This window comes from Chinchilla lanigera, unplaced genomic scaffold, assembly GCF_000276665.1.
Source record: "Chinchilla lanigera isolate Chin_1 unplaced genomic scaffold, ChiLan1.0 scaffold00057, whole genome shotgun sequence".
Classification (NCBI taxonomy): Eukaryota; Metazoa; Chordata; class Mammalia; order Rodentia; family Chinchillidae; genus Chinchilla; species Chinchilla lanigera.
In genome coordinates, this window is record NW_004955458.1 from 14,914,615 (window position 1) to 14,923,511 (window position 8,897).

The 8,897-nt window shown below is 43.4% G+C and overlaps 1 long non-coding RNA gene across 4 annotated transcripts in view; it reads right to left on the reverse strand.

Moving 5' to 3' along the window:
• The window catches only part of LOC102004900, an 89,074-nt gene that overhangs the window by 26,299 nt on the left and 53,878 nt on the right, over positions 1 to 8,897 (reverse strand). For all 4 annotated transcript variants that reach the window (XR_001236481.1, XR_001236480.1, XR_263000.2 and 1 more), the window contains exon 2: positions 7,693 to 7,922. This is a non-coding gene — a long non-coding RNA (uncharacterized LOC102004900). The remainder of the gene's footprint in view (positions 1 to 7,692; positions 7,923 to 8,897) is intronic.

The following is an 8,897-nucleotide window of genomic DNA, read 5'->3' on the forward strand; positions in this document are numbered from 1 at the left end:
CTTCTTCTTCTTCTTCTTCTTCTTCTTCTTCTTCTTCTTCTTTCTTCTTCTCCTCCTTCTCCTCCTCCTTCTTCTTCCTCTTCCTTCTCCTCCTTCTTCTTCTCCTTCTTATTCTCCTCCTCTTCTTTGTCTTTCTCATGCAGCTTCCCAACCATACTGCAAACTGGTTATATACAGCAACTATAAATTATATTGCTTTTTATATCTCCACAGTATATAAAACAACCCTAGGCTGTCCAGTTCAGGAATGTTTTAAAGTAAAGCCTATGATGAGCTAAATCTTATGTGGGTCCCAGAGACACAGAGAAGCAGCTCTCAAAATTACTTGTGGACCAATTGAGAGGTCCCAAGCAAACATTCCTTGAAACATATAATGCATTATAATTAACCTTTTTTGTATAAATGCCATTGATGACACAATTCACATGCAATTACATGATTTGTATGTCATTTCAGTATAAATTCCTTAAACATCCACTTGGTAGATACAATGCAGAGGCAAAAGCTTCAAGAAGGAACAAGACAAAATCCTTACCAATTCCCAGTTTATGTTACCATGAGTTTTACGCTAAGGCTCAAAGGAAAGAATGTATAAGTCACTCCAATTTACATAGGTAAAAGGAAACACAGAACTGACCTGTACAAAAAACAACCATGCCTGAAGGTAACCAGAAGAGAGAATGACCAAAAAAATTTATTTCTCTATTACCACGTTATCTCCTTCCTTGCTTCTCTAGCGTTTGCATATCTGTTGATCCCTTCTTGCCTCCCCTCCCTCTTCTTTCAGGAAATCTACTCCCAGACTGCCTTGCTTAACTCTGCTTTCATATGACCCATCAAGGCTTCCACGAAATGGTACCCTCAGTCTCCAAACACAAATGTGGTGACCTTCCAGGTCCAACATCATCCATTACTGTATTCTAACTACCATCCCATGACAGATTTCCACCCAAACTCAAACAGCTGTGGCTGGGGACTGGGGAGAGGCCGCCTGAGGTCACAGCAAAGGTGTATAAGGCTGCAAGGGAAACTCTTCATGAAGCAGAAGTCAAAGATGTGGGATGGAAGCTTCTGTGGAGTATAAGGGGATACATGGCCCAATAGGTGCTCTAGAAAGCAAACATAGTTCAGAATAGCATGGTGCAGACTTCACAGACTTATGGAATTTTAGAAGTGTAAAAACTTTGGAATCATTCAACACAATTCCCACACTTTAGTTCTGTCAAGACTAGAACCCAAGAGCAGAAAACATAGAACTCAGAGTAGATTCCATTCTCCCTGACTCCAAATTCATTCTAACACTTATCAGATCACTAGCATTTTCAGACTATACTTGACCTGTGAGTACACAAATATAACCCAGGCATCACCAAAGTACTGAGATTTTTTTTTTCCACTTTAGCATAATTTTGGTGCCTACGGAGATTTTTTCACCCATGTATTCCTAGTGGTCCTCACGGCGAACATCAAGATTGTTCTCCCAATTTTATAGAGGATAAACTGTTTTGCAAAGAAGTCAAGAAACTTCGTTACATTTTAGTAGTGGACAGAACTCTGATTCCAAATCCTCTCTATCTGCCAGGAATTAGGTAAAGATCAATCATTTTATCTATGCTTTTTGTTTTCTAGATGTTATGTTTTTGACATCTTAGAAACCATGATGGAACTAGTCAATTCTTAGAGCTAGCAAAGGACTCAGGAAGCAGGACACTGATATGCAGATGAACCAGCCCAGCCCAGGACCCCCTCTATGTACCCCAGAGCAAGGAGGCAATATTCCTGGACCCTCGTCATGTCAGACAGGGCAACCACAGGTACAACCCAAAGCCTGCTGGAGTTATTCAAACTAGCCTTTCCTGAGCGGCTTAGCCTGCCCTACCTTGCCTTTCCCAGGAAACCACATGAAGACTGGCGGATATTTTCCCCTTGCTCCTGGTCCCTTCTGCCCCTTAAACAACTCTGGTGCTTTCCAGTGTGGTGCTGCATGATATGCTCTCCTCAAACACTGTTTCTAGGATCTCTGAGGATAACAAACTGTTTTCTTGAGGCTCTCCTGCATCGCTTCTGTGGACACATTTCACTGACTATCATATAGCAGGCAGGACACCATCACCAGAAAGGGTTTGGGAAAGCAGTCTACAACACTCTAAGGGTGCTTTAACAATTTTTAAGGCATTAACACGTATGATAGAGAAGTGGAGTGCTCAACCTATCACACAGTTAGCCTCAGTCCTGGCAAACATAACTTCTAGACTTTATTCCCTCCATGTACTTGTCTCCAGCACAGCAAGAGGAATGGCAGGGCATTTTTCAACACACAGATCAATCCAGTCTGTCTGGAGGGGAAAGCTGGTTCTCATCTATAAGGCTGCTCTGAAGCAGTGATTTATTCTATCAAAGGGTTCACCAGTACCTTTGATACAGACGCTACCATCAGCAGCCCTTTTGGAATCAATCTTGAAACGTGTAATGTGTTTAGTCTGGTGAAATTCTTCACAGTTCTCCAAACAACTTCAAATGCTTCTGAATAACTTGACCTTGAGTTCCCTGGACCAAAAAGGAACAAGGCACAAATGTCTAAATCCCAGACTGGTTCCAAAAAGTAGAACTTCAAAGAACTCTGCACAAGGCAATTCCTTAAAACATGTACACTTTTACTGCCTATTGACTTTTGTTTCTTTGCCACGGTGGAGATTTATTAGCCTTTAAAGTGAAATGCTAAACTCCAGATCAATTGCATGTGCTGGTTTTCAGAAGTCCTGATAAGTCTCTCGATGACTACACAAGTAGGGATAAGGTATCTAACTGTCTTAGTTTACTCCGGCCTGAAAGGGTCCCAGGGATGTGGGACTTTTCACCTGCAAAACCAGGAAAGTCCCCAGCAAACCAAAATAAGTTAGGCACCCTAAACTAGAGACTTAAAAAGAAGAAGAAGAAGAAAGAAAATACTTTGTCTTATTAAACTGTAAGAGGTGCCATGGAACCAAACACCCTGGCAATGCAAGAGGCTAATTGCCTTTTGTGGGTTTGGTTTGCAGAAAACCCAAAGTGTAAATATGATAATAAATACAATAGGTTGGTGATTCTCACTGCCTCCAAATGAGGATGAAATACATCAAGCAAATGAAGAGCAAAGCTGACAGAGGCGACAATGATTCATTTCAATATGTAAAGGCCCGGCAGGGACTTCTGTATAAAAGCAGGTCTTTAGCAGTCAGCACAGGAGTCTGACTCACTGCCACTAAACAACAGGACTTGCAGATTTAACTCCTCAGGGTGGGGGCAGGGAGCTTCAGTCCGTTCTGGTTCAGACTCCTACCTCTGCCTGCGTCCAGCAGCGTTGGAAAGGGCAGCCTCGAATAATGCACACTCTAATTAAATCATCGATGGCGGGGAGCTAGTGAGAGCCCAGAAAGCTTCAGGCTCTTCTGGGGAATATGAAGGGTTAAGAGCTTTACCAATAGAGCCTCAGAAAAATTATATTTTGCTTCCAGACTCGGTTCGAAGGTGCTAATTGATTGATGCCATTTAAAAATAATCTGATAAGGTTGAATCATCTATTTTAAAATGGCAGACGTTGAAAACATAGAACTACACTAACCTGTATCTAGCAGAGAAGATCTTCATGATTATCATATATGATTTCATATCTGGATTGAGTTTTTATTTTTTTTAAAGAGAATAAAAAATTTAAAAAATTAGAAATGATACAGAATTTCACTAAGCAAGATGATAGGAATTCAATAATGGCTGTTATATTGCATATTGTTGTCTTCAAATTAGTTGTGCAGATTACCAGAAATAAGCCTGAAAAATCAGTAAAAAAAATTAAAAAGAAGAAAAAAATTTAAACATTAACTGTTCCTTTCAAGGCCAGTAGAAATCAGCAGTGCAACTGTCCTAGCTATCCTATGTATACACATATACATTTTTTCCCTTCCTTCTTTCTTTTCTCCTTTCCCTCATCCCAGTTGTTCCTCCTGTTTGAGCAGTTTCTTTCCCTTTCACAGTATCTATTGTACCTTTCAGATTTTATTTACCCTTTCAGTTTCTTACACTAGGGAGACAATGCAATGTTTACAAATGTGGGTCTGATTTATTTCACTTATGAGTATGGTCTCTAGTTGCATCCATTTACCTACAAAAGCCTCGAGTTTATCTGTTTTTATAGCTGAGTAATACTCTATTGAATAAAAATACCACATCTTTTTTTATCCATTCCTCAGTTGATGGACATTTGGGTTGCTTCCAAGATTTAACTATGACAAATTGTGCTGCTATGAACATGGGTGCACATATACCGCTGCAGTATGATGTTTTCATTTTTTTCTGGAAAAATACCCAGAAGGAGAGTAGCTGGGTTGAATGGCACCTCTAAACCTAGTTTTTTGAGGACTCTCCACACTGATTTCCTTAGTGGTTGTACCAGTCTACGCTGAGTTTTAATTTTAAACAAGCTTCACATACCTTTATTTTAGTTCTTCTAATAAAGGCAATTTAGGGAAAGGGTGAGGAGCAGCGGGTAAGACCGGGCTGCAAAGTCGCCGTACCGCAGCCACATGCCGGCGACTGCTGGGCGGTGGGCACAGCGTGGAGCAGACAGGGTCCTGCCCCTCCTGCCGGTGGGAACTGACACACACAAGAGGTGATATGCAAAAGAAATTCTGTGATTAATGAAAACTGACAATAAACCTACTTTTTGTTTTCAGATCCTCATCTGTAGCTCCATAAACCACACACTGCCCGTGAAACTTCATGTTCAAATACTATTCAAATAACTTTTTTTCCAGTTCAGTCTTCGTTCCTGCTCCGTTTAAAAAGGAATGTATCTTTATGAAAAAAATGATTTAACGTTACACAATAATTCTCCTGCCAGAGGAACTATATTATCCGCTTAGGCTTTAAAATGCTCATTACACTTTTGTTTGTTGTATTCAATGTTTTTAAGGCCCCAGAGACTATTTATATGAAGAGGCAAGGCCTTCCAAACAGGCGGGATGTTCGCTCTCCACACTGGCAAGGCCTCCTGCTCTTGATTAACTCCTGTCCTTCCTGGTTTCCCAAGCAAACTCAGGCACGCGCCACAGCAGTTCCTGTGGACGACTGACCACGTCCATCACAGAGGCCACGGAGAGTGACACGTGAGCTGAAAGATTCCCATCAGCTTGTGACATCGTAACCTTCATGATGTAACACGTTACCCACGTGCTGGCGTTGACGCTTGTGGAGACAAACCTACTGCACCACCAGGCACGTAAAAGTACAGTACATACATGGCTCAGGCATATAAGCCCAGCACGCTGGAGGCTGAGGCAGGAGAATCGCTATGAGTTCGCAGGCAGCCTGGGCTAAATGGTGAGTTCAAAGCCAGCCTGAACTACATCATGAGACCTTATCTCAAAAAACATGTTCATTTACACCCCCATCCCCACCTGACATTTGGTAAGGATAATAGATTATGATGCTAGTTTGTGTACTTACTATATTATACTTTTATCATAATTTTAAAGTTTATTACTAACTCTAAAAAAGTCAAGCATAAAACAGCACGCTGTGTTAGCCAGCGGCAGCCGCAGACAGCCCGTGTTTCCTGGGTCTGTCGACGCCATCGTTTTCTCTCCTGCCTTCACCTCGCGCTGTCCGTTCCCTGCGCTCTGGGGCGCTGAGCTGCTGCTCACACCATGATGAGATCCGTTCTCAGAACGCGTCCCCGCCGTCGAGGAGCTCAGCAGAGAGAACGCACGCTCCGCCTCCGTGAGTACAGTCACTGCCGCACGCGCAAGAGGGGCATGGAGCAGAGAACCGCACTCGGGACGCAAGGTGACCCCAGCCCCAGCAGAGCGACTGCCCCCGAGAGCCCCAGCTCCACCCGTCCCCTCTCCTTCCTTACAGAGTGGCTGAGCGTTTCCCCAGCTTCCCCATGAGCCTGCAAACCTGGGCCAAGCTCACCCATACAAACTGTGTCAGCGATGGATGGCGCAAGGACATCACCATTTAAACGAGGCTCAAGGTCTTAAAGGAGACGTGAAACTCCGAGCATAGGTCCCCAGCCCCGGTGAGTGACGGCGCTAGCGCGTATCTGACCACTCCAAAAGCTCCTGACTACAGATTTGCAGTCTGCTGGCCTAACGACCCGCTGGCACATAGGGTGCTCCACAGCATCAGAGGCAGCCTTCCTGTCCTACACCACGGTCATCGCGCGGTATGAGTTCAGGCTGTTTTCAGTGCATTACAGACAGACACCCCAAGCATCTGCTCAACTAAATAATAACAATAATAATAATAAACAACTGTAGGTACATGCTGTGCATCTTGAGCTATATTGTTTAATAGTTTTCCATCTATTGTATTGTTATTTAGATTTTTGTATGCTAACATTTCTCTCTCTCTCTCTCTCTCTCTAGGGTAGAGATTTTCTCATAAATCAGCCTTTAGAAAATAATCATAGATGGCCTCTTGACTATTAAGTATAGATTGATTTCTTCTAGGACTTATTTCAAGTGCTATTCTGTAAAGAGTACTTTTTATGTTATTCGTAGTAAAAATAATAACAGCAGTTATGTCAGTTGGACAGTTGCCACACACCAGGTCCTCTTCCTTATATTTTGCTCAGGCTCCCGGCAGCCTCCAGAGTAGTTATTATTACCTCCCTTTCTGAAGTTGTAGAGAACACCCAAGGTCACACAGAGAAACTGTCCTATACTTGCCTGCCTCTTTTATGAAAGAGCTAAAGGGAATTTATCAAGGCTTTTGCTTCTGGACAGGTTTAGGGACAGGGCAGGCAAGATGCTATACGTCTTGGCTATTACCCAAGACACGTGAAGGCACAAGGTTAAAAGACAGAACTTTTAAAGTCTCTGTTTTCGGGGAGATATTTACGAGTCTGGAGATGAGTCAAGAATAATACAGCCAGTTGCAGAGTGTAAGAACTATAATCAACGCCATGGGATTCTGCAGAAATGGTTTAAATGGAGGAAACAGCTTTCCAATTTAGACTCTTTCCAAAGCAGGTAATCACAGAGCACAAACTGCCAGCCAGCCACAGGCTAAAAGCAGTGCCGTCCCGATCAACCCTCCGGCAGACCCAACCTGTCCCAGGCTAACTTCTGAGCACTCGGGCCTTATTGGGTGATATTATTAACCTTGCTTTCATAGGATAAACACGGATTTCAGTTAGAGGAGGCCTAAGGGTGACTCACCCATAGTTCTCCACGCTCTTCCTCCCTCCCTCTCTCTCCACCACCCTGGTAATGGTCCTAACTTGTAGATATCACCTCAGTCTCCAAAGTCCCTTCACATACCGCACTCCCTTTAACCTTGTGACGCAGGTGTCACCAGGAAAACAGCTCAGAAAAAATGTTATGACTTATTTCAAATCTCCCTGCCAGGAAGGATCAGAGACAGAACTGGTTCGCACTTTCCAGGTCTTCCACTTGAGGAGATCAGATGAAAGCTTACCAAAGCTTACCATATGACTGTTATTACCATACAATTATCATTCCCTTCACCCCTTCTGTCATTAGGAGTAAAATGATTAATAATTTGGTGGTTCTACTGGTGTCCTGTCATTAACCCTATCCACCTCCAGCAAAAATATACTTCACTCACGGGTCTATCCCTTCCGCATCTTGTAGTTTAGCTTCGTTCATGAGCGTCTGCAGAGCATGCTACCCATTAGTTTCTATCCCCTACCTGGAGGTTTAGAGACAGCGTGCAAGAGCATCAGTGTTAAATGGTCAGATGAGAAAACATCTTTCTTCGGGTCCTGTGTTTGCCTGGGATTGGTGCTCGTTGCTTCCTTTACGAACTCCTGGAGATTTCACAGAGCACATCCGGACACCGGTTCTCTACAGTATAGATGACAGGAGTCCTTCTTATCCTCAGGACAAAGCTCCTTCACAATAAAAGCAGCTTTCCCTTCACTGCAAAAGGAAGGAAAGGATTTTAAAATACTGCAACGACTGTTTAGGTTAATAGTTACTCAAGAAACAATTACCCAGTTTATGGATTTTCCTTGTTTCTGTATTTACCTCCTGCTGGAGACCACTATGAAGCAGACCTTAGCAGGACTTAAATTAAGCAATGGGATTTTCATGTTCACTTGTGAGTCTGTCCAAGGCTTAGGCTCCTTGTCTGGAAATGGCAGACTCATAGTAAGTGAACCTCTGTGAGTCACTAATCCCTACTAAAACCTGTAGTGGTGGATGAAGCCAGGAAGTCTCAAAGGATAAAACAAGATCACAGCTAAGGACACCTGGATCTGATTTTAACTGGATAAAGACTATAGTCTCAGGCATCTCACTCCTGGGTGGGTTAACTTGACACCTTACTTGGAGAAGTCCTTGAGTGGTTCTGCCCTTCTTGAGTACTCCCCTCCCTTCTTCTGATAACCAAATAAATACAGGCCACCCAGAGAAGGTCTTGGTCTTAGCCCCAAGAGAATCTCGAATTCTGTGAGAAGGCTCTGATCCTCCTGGAGCCCTGAAATCACTCCATTCACCTCTTTCTATTCAGCCTTCCTCATACACTCCTGCGGGAGGTTGCGGACCTGATCAGCCTGCAGTAACTGAGGGATGTTATTAACCCCATAACCTCTCTCTTATCATCTGCTTAGAATCTTCAGTATTCATCATCATCTTCTGCAGAGGGTGTTAAGGAAAAGACGAAAGGTAAGATTCAAAGTAAAATTTCAATAAGTGATCCTCAAGCACCTGCTCTGTGCCAGACACTGACACAGGCCCGTAATGTCCCAAGGGAGGACTAGATGGCCCCTGTATGTGGCTGCTGTGGCAAAGGCTGCCCTGGGGATGTGCATCAAGTGCTACAAAACCCCAGTGAGAGAGTGAGTACCCTGGGAAGGAACCCCAGTGAGAGAGTGAGTACCCTGGGAAGGAACC